The 10,851-nt window shown below is 35.0% G+C and overlaps 1 long non-coding RNA gene across 1 annotated transcript; it reads left to right on the top strand.

The window, feature by feature from the left end:
* Window positions 1-517: 517 nt before the first annotated feature.
* LOC141623658 (uncharacterized) lies at window positions 518-4,101 on the top strand. The gene is made up of 2 exons (XR_012533501.1): window positions 518-987; window positions 1,377-4,101. It is a non-coding gene; the product is annotated as an uncharacterized LOC141623658 (long non-coding RNA).
* Window positions 4,102-10,851: the final 6,750 nt, after the last annotated feature.

Genomic DNA, 10,851 nt, shown 5'->3' with positions numbered 1-10,851 from the left:
AAATTTTTATTTCATTTGTAAATTTTAATTTAATTGCATTTAAATACCGTCTTTAGTTAGTCTAGTTAATTTTGTTTTAAGTATAGGTCGTGTTCTTGTCTTGAGCGCTGTGAGGGAGTGAATTTGACGAGTTTTGTGAGATTTAATGCAGGTAACACGAGTTTAGTGAGATTTAATGCAGGTAACATGAGTTTATTGCGTAAATGAACACGTTCGAAGAAAAAGAGGAATAAAATTGGTCCCTCAATCAAGTAATGCCACCACACGATCGAGGATCCTAATAAATAACACAAATTCTCATTATAGACGGATACTATCCGTCTATAACTATAGACGGATAGTGTCTCTCTCACAAATGAATATGGGTAGTGCAAGTGGATGGGAAATGAATACATCCACTTGCACTATCCACTTTCATTTGTGAGAGCGACACTATCCGTCTATAGATATAGACGGATAATGTCCGTCTATAATGAGACGGACTGAATAAATAAATTAAAGAGTGCAATGTTGAAAGTTGGCGTTTAACGAAATTTGGACACTCGATCGAGGGGTGATTTACTCGATCGAGTAGTCGTCAATAGTGCCTCGTCTAATTTCTTCAATTCTTCGTCCAACCACTCCTGCTGCCCAGATTTCCAAAACTCGAATCCCCTTCATCCCTCTCTTATTCATCCCTTCCACAATCACCCGTCCATAATCTTCCATGATAAACTCCCAACACCGCCTATTACGACCCATAATCTTCTATAACCCTCCCTTCACCACCACTTCACCATGCTCAACCACCTATTTTGACTCAGATCCGGTGAGATTCACTGTGTCAACTGACCCAGAACCGACGCCTTTCAAAGACTCTTCCTCACGCAACCGCCACCAGGCCGCCATGATAGAGTGCCACAGCAATCCACCGCCATTCCTTCGTCTCCGTCGGGGCAGTATTTTATTCGAGATGCGCGCAATGGGTTGTTCCATCATCGATTTCAGGTGTTTTCTACCCCTAATTGCTTTAATTTCATTAATTTGTTTGGTTTTTAAAATTAGGGTTTGATAAATTTCGCAAATTCTGGGGTGTTATTCACAAAATTGGTTTTATTTCTTGGTTCATCGGCACTTCATTACCGAGTTTTGACCTGTGTTGTGGGTTGTTATTCACGAAAATTCTGTGATATTATTCACGATATTAGTCGTGTTTATCGGGTAATCAACACTTCGTTACCGTCTGGGTTGTACACCAATTTTGCAAATTTCGAGTATGTTTTTAAGGTTCCTTAATTTGAGCGAATTTGGGAAATTTAGCAGTATATGTTTGTTGTACTCGATGAATTTTTGCAGGTTTGAGTTGTTACTGATTGTTTGTCAACCTCCTTTACCAGTTTTCCGACATAGTCTTTTGCTATGACTAAGGCCACAAGGGCGCCAAGCACCTGACTACAGGTTTTTCGGGACTGACAACCTTTTACAGTGTTACCAAGTCCTCCAGTATGAACTGGCCCGACCCTTCCTACCCTCATCTTTCCACGTATAGCCTGATGCGTCTGTTTTTCATCCGTGTTCGACTCACTGGCTTCTTAGAAAGTTAGATGCTTGATCTCTTAGGCACAAACTTACAGTCTTATTTGAAGATGTTGGATGGGGTCTTCTTTCTCTATGTATGGTCGATCCTATACCGATCTCACTTTGTGTTTTTCAGTTCGTTTCACTTTGTCAAGCCAAAGCAAGGGCCTGCTGCTTTCAAGTGCTTAATATGGATATTGATCGCTCATTTGAGGACTTTCGAGTGATGGTGAGTACTGAGTATGTTGATGCAGATACAGATGCGCTATAGTGACAGCCAGTTGGCTACTACATCCCCTATTTTGCAGCTAGTTTTGGGGAGCAATTATATACGGACCGGTACTATCCTTCTTTGTATCTACTTTTATTGTATTCTCTTTAGTTAAGTAGTTATTTCCCCTTTCCTTTTGTTATTAGTTGTGTCCTATAGGCTCCTGTTGTTGGATTTCTGTGATTGTTGTACTGTAGGTGTCAGAACGAGGACACTGTGACATTTAGGTTTGGGGGGAGTATTTATTTATGTTATGTGATTATTTCAGTTGTGTGCTTTAATTATTGTTGTGTGCATTTAAAAAAAACTATGCAAATTTAAAAAATTTCAAAATCCAAAAAATATGTTTTTTTCCTTTGTTTCAGGTCGAGTCTTGGTGAATTGTTTAGCAATGATGATAATTTGCATTGTTTTTGCATTTGAATCCCAAAATAGTTATCCATGTACATTGTTTTGACTAGTTATTCATGAAAACAAAGCTCATAACTAAAGTTTGAACCGTAATGACATGCCTTATGCTAAGTAATTTTGACAATATTATGTTGGTACACCACCTAAATTTCGAAGGTCTTTAGAGCTTCCTAGGCTGGTAACATTAATAAACTGGTCTCATTGTCAATTAGGCTTGAGTGTGGTTCTCCTTGTGGAATGTGTAATATCAAACTGCATAAGTGTGACATTAGTTTCTTAATTTTTTGCGCGTTCATATGATTTAAGTACATGAGGAAAGGCGGTTCTTACCGTTCAAATAAGCCATACATTACCTTTTTTGTTAGCCCGTTTGAACCATTGTAGCTGTTTTATATCCCATCTAATAGCTACAATCCAAGAATTTGCCTACCTTTTCGGGACAGTCGCAGTTGCTTGAGTTTCATGTCTATTTTTGCTACTTTGGTTGGGATCGGGACTTTTATTGTCATGTGGGTAGTAGCTTAAATTTTTGTAGCAATTATGTTAATCTCTTATGATGGAAAAGAAGAAAAAAAAATATGAAGCAGAAGAAGAAAAAAAAAAAGATGACCGAAAAAAAAAATTAGAAAAAAAAAAATTCGAAAAGTAAGAAAGAAAAGAAAAGAAAAGAAAAAAAAAGGGATTGCTTCATTTGATTTTATTAAGAGATTATAAGGGGGTGTGCTAGAGTCTAATGCATTTTTGGAGAGTAATTCATAGTCTCTCACGTGTTGTCAAAATTGAGATGATTTCTCTAGTTGGGATAGCTTATGCTTGTTATCATAGATTTGGGTTTTTGGTTTAGCGCTGCGACTACCGTCTTAGCCTTACATATCAATACGTGCCTTGGCACAAACCACTTCTATACCATTTGCCCATTTACCACCCTATTGTCCTTGATACATGTACTTTTATCTTTATTGTGAATGCGTATTAGTTGGAGAAATTTCTATCACATTAGAATGCATGCATATTTCATAAGTTGAGTGAGTGTGTTAATTCTTTCATCTTACATATAACTCACCCTTTATGAGTGCATGAGTGAATCTGCGAGAATCTGACTAATTTGTCTTGCAAGATTGAAAGGTATTTGGCTGAGTTACGGTATCATGTTACATCCTGAGTTACGGTATCATGTTACATCTTGAGTTTAGCTGACTCTTGGGATTTGTATGTGCATCAATATTAGCTCTGAATTATTCATTCACCATTTGTATGATTGCTATTTTGTATTGTGTGTTTGCTTTGCTTAGGGACAAGAAAATAGTTGGTTTGGGGGAGTTTGATGAGTCATAATTATATACACATTTATGCCTCCCCTTGGTTAATTTTGAGACGATTTTGTGCTATAACATGTTGATTATATGCCGTTTATGTTAAAAATGTCGATATTTCCGCCTTTTGGTGTTTTAATGCAGATTGGATGCATTTATGGAGCAATTGGATAATAATGAGCACCGCGGAGTCGGCAAGACGGAGTACTAGAAGAACGAGAGAAGAGAAGAGAAGAGGGAGAGAAGAGAAGAGGGAGAGAAGCGAAGATAAGCTGAAGTTGCTGAAGTCACTCGATCGAGTGTGTCAATACTTGATCGAGTATCCTAGTTTGACATATTATTTACGAAACTTTCCTTAAATTGGTTTAATTAATTATTATGTAATAGTATAAATAGGAAACTCCTACATAATAATTAGGTTATGCTTTTATTATTCTTAGATCCCTAGTTTAGTTTCCTCTCAAAAAACTCCTTTATGTTATTGGCTACGAAGATCGTTCATACACATTTAATTCTTCTAATTATTCATTGTGTGGTATTTTTAATCTCTATTCTTATTGTAATACCCCGTATTTTAGAGGATGGTCAAAGGTTTGGTCAACATCATTTTATTAAAATGGGATTTATGGAAATGGATATTTTATATTAGCTATTTATTAATTATTGAGACGTGTAATTATGAGACGGGAAATAATAATTAATACATATGACGGATACTAGTATAAGTATATGGTATTATACAACTAATAATGTAATACGTATTTTATATAGTATTTATATGGTATTTATACAATATTATATATAATATGACATAATAAGATTAGGAAAGAGCCTAGAAGGTTCTTCCACTACCTTCTACTAGTATAAATAGGACCCTTTAGATATTCTTTGGTTAACTTGTATTCACAAAATCACAATTAAGGGCTTGCTTGGATTGAGGGTAATAGGAGGGGAATGAATAGGGGAGTAATATGTGAGGTGTATTTCCCATGTTTGGTAAGTAGGTAATTATTTACCTCCTGAAATTATTACCCTTGTGAAGGGGTAATACATTACCCACCCCCCGGGTAATGATTAAGGGAGTAAAAGTAGGGTTGAGCAAAAGCGGGTACCCGACCCGGTTTTGCAAACCGATTCGGGCATCCGGTTTCAAAAACCATAAATTTCGTAAACCTAAACCGCACCTCTTTGAATCTGGTTAACCGGTTTTTTTCAGTTTTCCAACCCGGATCCGAAAACCGGTTACCCGACCCGGTTTTCAAACCCGGTTCTGAGTTTAAACTTCTTGTTCCAGATTAGTTTGAACTTTCTGTTTTGTCAAATTTGAGAGAAAATTCTTTCATACAAAAGTCATCCATTGTCCAAAGTTGATAGTCCTCGTACATCCATACAAAATAATGTTCAAATAATGTTAAGAAATTACTATTCAATTAAGACAAAGAGTAATGAGTACATACAAATCGATATGTTGATTAAAAGTTTTCACTAGTTAACCATCCCTACTGCAAATTCTCCTAAATATCCATCACAAATCCATGACTACAACAACCCATATGAATAAATAAATAAATAAAACGAAACAATAACAATAAAAACGACAAAAAATAAATACGATAACAAAAAAAAGAAATAGAATCAATACAAACGAAAAAATATATAAAAACAAAGGAGAAAACCAGTATAAATAAAATAGGGGATAAATATAATCCTTGCTTTGTGATATCTTGAAGTTTGGTTGATGATAGCTTAATGTTTGATGAACAGATCTTAGAAAAACAAGCAGTGAAATAGTGAAAGAGTGAGAGGAGGCGGTGAGGATTTAGAAAATTAGGATTATGTTGAACTTTTAAGATTTTGTTTGATTGCCACTGTATTCTACTACTCAGTACTCAGTGTCTTTGTAGTTTCATTTTTAATATTTTTATTTTAATTAATTAAACCGGTTCAAAAACGGGTTCCGGTTTTCTATTTTCCAGACCCTAAACCGAACCTCTTTTACTCCAAAAAAAAAATGCGGTTCGGGCGCCGGACCGGAAAAAATCCGAATTTTCGGGTCCCTAAATTCGGATTTCGGTTCGGTTTCGGTTTAAAAAAGCGGTGTGGGTTTTTTTGCTCAGCCCTAAGTAAAAGATCTAGTCAGTAATCATTACTCTTATGCCAAACATATCATCAAGGAACTCATTACCCCACTAATTAATTTCTCCAGTAATGATCGCCCAATAAAACTTACCCCCTTAATAATTCCATGGATTCCAGGCAAGCCCTAAAAGTAAAAGAGAGAAATAAGAAGAAAAAAGGAGCTTTACATCTATCTTACAACTGTCTTAAGGTAACCGTCTCATAAACTCTTTCTTATAATCAAATTATTAAAATAATATGTTGACTCGACCCAAGACCCGACCTTGACCATTGACCCGATCTAGTCCGACGTTGACCACCCCGTTTACACGTTGACCGACGTTGACCATGTCATAAATTAGGACTTGAATTGAATTATAGTTGTTGTATTATTGTTATTTGGACCGATTAAAGAGACCCTACAAACTCAAACCCTTGACTGTCTTAAACCAACCAGGTTCTGGGTAGGGTTAGGGTGGAGTATGGGGGTCATATTGGTGGCATTATTGGCGGAGGTCAGGGTGGCAGTGGGTCGTGGTGGTCGTTTTTGCAGGTGGTGTCGTGTGGTTTATTGTTGGTTAACCGAGATCTTTACACCAATTTCTGGCCAGTATATCTGACTCGAACAACTAAGGGACGGTGGTGGTTATCTAGAGTTGTTATGGGTAGGTCTAGGGTGGTTGTTGTGGTGGAGCGTGGTGGCTACTGGTGACAGGATGGTTGTTTTGGTTATTGTTGTTGTCGTCGGTCTGTTTTGCAGGTAAAGGAGGATGCAACTTTGACACCAGGTTCGACCCAGCCATGGAGGGCCACTAGACCACACCGTGGGTCAGAAGGATGACCATGGTGGTGGGCCTGGTGGTGGCTATGCCTGTGTCGCAGCTGATAAAGAAGAAAAGCGGGTTTTCGGTGTTGTTGTTAGGTGTTGTGGTGGTGTCGGGAAAGGAAGGGGAATTGAGAAGGGGTGTAGCTGTTGGTGGTGGGCTCGGTGTTCTGACCAGGGCGTGGTGATAGCAGGCATGGCAGGGGTGGCTGCCACAGCCTGTTATGGTGGGTTGATGTCGGGTGTAATGGAGGGAACACGAGTGAGAGGGTAGTGGTTCGAATCTTGTGAGGGTTTTTACGAGTCATAATGTTATTTGAATATCGTTTTAATTATTATTATTATTACTACATTGCTAGGTGACGGGTTTTGACATGGGTTGAGACGAAACCTAATTAGATTAATTACGGAATATTATAATTAGTTAATTATTTATTTTATTACTTAATGCATTATAATTAGATACTAATTGGATATTTAGTAGTTAATTGTAATTGTTATTATTATTTATTTAGGTGTCGACCTTGTGAGATGGTAATATTATTATTACTTGGATTCGCGTGATTTGTTATTCGGATTCTTGTTGAGCTGCTCAGTTGGAAATTTGCTATTAAGGTAGGATAGCTACTCAATCACTTTAATGTTTACTTGATTAATATTATGCGATTGTATTGGTTGAATTATTTGGAATTGTGATGGATGATATATGATTGTTGGTTGGTTGTATTGAGATGATTTGATTTATGACTACCTCAGCTCGTTACTGAGATAATTTGATTATTGACTACCTCAGCTCGTGTCTGAGATGAATTATACTATTGGTTTCCTCAGCCTCGTGTCTGGGATGGTAAGAATGTTGTATAGCTCAATTGTTTGCATTTCATATCATGAGCACTTGCATTGGTTTTCCCAGGCTGGTTCTGCAGGACTTGTCTCTGGGATGTTATTGAGATTACCCCTGCCAGGGATTGGCGGGATGAACGGGAGCCTCGGAGGATAATCATGAGCATGCATTGCACTTACATTTAATATTGTCTTGTATTCATTTATTGTTTTTGTTTAGCTATTCCTACTCAACCTTTGGGTTGACGTGTATTCGGTACACACATGTGATGAACCAAACATTGGGGAGCAGTTTGATTGGCAGGTTATAGATTGGGACCAGTGGAATAACGAGTCAGAGATAGAGACCTTCACGAGTTTTATAGAAGAAGTAATAAAAACTTAGTTACATGTATTTTCCGCTGCGAGTTTTGTAATCTAATTTAAGACCGTATTTTATTTAAGTTGTAATAAGACCATTTGAGTAATTTAATTAATAAAGTACTTTGGATTGCTATACTTTGTATGTACTGCCTCAGGAAACTGGGATGGTAACACACCTATTTAATTAGGAATGTCTAGTAAAGCCTCTTGGTTAAATGGGGGTGTTACAAAGTGGTATCAGAGCGAACGATCCTCAGGCCTAAACCAATGAACCCAATGAACTTAGGATGCGTCTAAATAAAATGAACCCCAGGTAGAAGCTGTTAGGAGCCCTTAGTGCGGTAAAGTAGACGTCCTTAATTTTTACTCCTTGGCCCTCTCAGTTTTGAACCGGTCACCTCGGGTAAGGATAAGAGAGTGGGTAGTTAATATTGAGTTGATTTATAAGCCAGTTGGATATTATTTTCTAACTTCGTTGCAGGGTGAAAGATATTGCAAGGTATGTAAAATGAATGAGATGTAAAATTGTTGAGAATTATATGCATATTGCCTTATGAGATGTTTGTTAACATATGATGGATGATGGATGCTGGATGATGGATGTAATTGTGATGATTGTATGAATTAGAAATCATGTCTAGTGATATGCGGTACATGTTCCCCGAAACCATGCTTCTAATAATAATTTTGCAATAATTGGATAAAATATAGGTTTTGTTGGAATATGTGTCCTCCGACAATAATGCGATCACAACTGTCGATCATGATGATCACATGTTTAAATCTCATTTTAAGAATACATGTGGGAAGTAATATTTTACTGTCAACTGGTCCACACATATCGGTAATGATTGACTGACTAGAGTTTGACATTACTGTCGTGCGACGGTGGTGATCTGTTGATCCCCTTAGGTCATACCTAAAGGGTGACACTCTTAATTGATTATTTAATTAATTGTATATCGATACGAGTTAATTAAATTGCTTAAAATTGACGGACGATTTTGTGAGTATAATTGACATGTCTTATTGTAATTCGATTAAATAAGATACGGTCTAAGTAAATTGTTTTATTACTTAGATAAAATTATTGTTTACGAAACAATTGAAACTGAGTGAATGATTTATTATAAATACAAGACGTTGTGATTTATAATTGATAAACCGTTTTGGTACAAGTAATTATGAATTACTAAGTCGATTTTGTATATGACGTATTTTATTAATGCGTTGATTTTAATATGATAAGAATACATTACAATTACACATGACTTGTAACATGTGACAATTGACAAATGACAAATATAAATTGGACCTCCCATTTTATAAGTGCCGAAAAAAATGAAGGGAGTATTAGGTTTAAAATTATGTTAATTATTTTAAGTGGAGAACAAAATAATTAGCTACCTAATTGTAGCCATGCAAGCCTACTTTCTTGGGAAGAAAATGTGCACCATGCATTGGCTCACCTCACCTCCTCCCCACCGATTTTTCAAAAGAGAAAAACATAGAGTTTTTCTCTATTATTCACTTAAACATATGATAATTTCTAGTGTAAGAAATTATCTCTAATTCTCTCTATATCTTATGAAATATTAGAGAAATAAAAATCACCATAATCTTTCCCTTCTCTTGGCCGAATAAACAAGAGAACAAACAAATATTTTGGGTCAATTTTAGTAAGATTAATATTGTTCTAGTACTAATAATATTAATCTATTAAGAGGTCATCTTGGGTATAAGTCTTTGGGAGGGATTCTAAGCTTGAATCCCTTTTCATCCAATATTAGGAAGCTCAAGAACAAGTAAGAAGGAGATCTTACTTGTGCCCAAAAATCCGAAACTATCATAGTAAGGATTGATGATTTCTTCTCTATTTTTATTTATGTTTGCATGCATAAGATTTGTAATTATTTTATGACTACATATTTTCTCACATATATTAATATGTAAATTAATGAGATTAATAATTTTAACAAGCGGTATCAAGAGCCTTAGGTTGTTTGCATGCAAATCGGTTATTGTTTTTCCGAGTTATAAGATTAACAAACAAAACTTATAAATTTGTGTTTATTATGACATATCACGAAATTTATTTGCATGTTAAAGTTTCTGGTCCTAAAATGTATTTAGGATATTTTGGTTTATTTATGGATTTTATTGTTCATTTTATATAATAATGGCATTAAAATGTGATTTTTATGATAAAAATGTCATTTTTGGACTAAAAATAGCTAAACTTCGATTTTTTCAGTGGATTTTGGATATGTTTTCACATATATTATCTACTGATGGACTGTAAATTTTCATAATAAAATGAGTTGTTATGCTCGAAATATGGATTTTTCAACTTAAAATCGTATTTAAATGGGTAAGTAGGTTAATATGAGTTATATTTCGAATCTGGTCATGGAAATTTAGTATGTTGTCACATGCAATTTTACAAGATGTGTGTAAAGCTATAATGAAGTCTTTATGCATGATTTATGAATTTTTGATGAAAAATCACATAAATAGTGACTTTAATTAGTAAAAATGCTAAGACATACTTCATGACTATGGAAAAACGTCACATATTGAATTTTATCATTTATTTCAGATCTAAAAGTGAAAAGTTGATAAAAATAATTTTTCTCATATTTTTATGGTAATAATTGATAAATCCGATAAACCGCAACATTGTTTTTCTCGATAAATTTTCGAAATTTTTAACCTATGTTTTTGAACATTATGAGTATCATGGTATTTTTCCAGAATGTTCATGAGTTTAAATTTCAAATTTTGAAATTATTTGAAATTTTTATGATTTAATTTGAAGTTTATGACATAATTTTGTATTTTAGGTCAATTTATGAACAATATTAAGAAATCTAGGTTAATTATTGTCAAGTGTTAGTGGAGACTAATTTTGAGTCCTAAGATGGTTAAGGTAATTAACTTGTACTAAATATGATTTTATGTAATTATTGTGATTATAAAAGGTTAAATCACGCAAATCCGTAAAAACCGATTAATATACGATATTGGCTCCTTAAAGGCGATTTAGCATAAAATTGGGCATGTTCATACATATTATAATGCTGCATTTTATTTATGATTGTCATATTTTAATTTTATGTAATTTTTGAATTATGTAATTTTACTTAGTATGG

This window comes from Silene latifolia, chromosome X (assembly GCF_048544455.1).
Source record: "Silene latifolia isolate original U9 population chromosome X, ASM4854445v1, whole genome shotgun sequence".
Taxonomy (NCBI): domain Eukaryota; kingdom Viridiplantae; phylum Streptophyta; class Magnoliopsida; order Caryophyllales; family Caryophyllaceae; genus Silene; species Silene latifolia.
The sequence above is the reverse complement of the archived record's forward strand: the minus strand, read 5'-3'. Positions and strand labels throughout refer to the sequence as shown.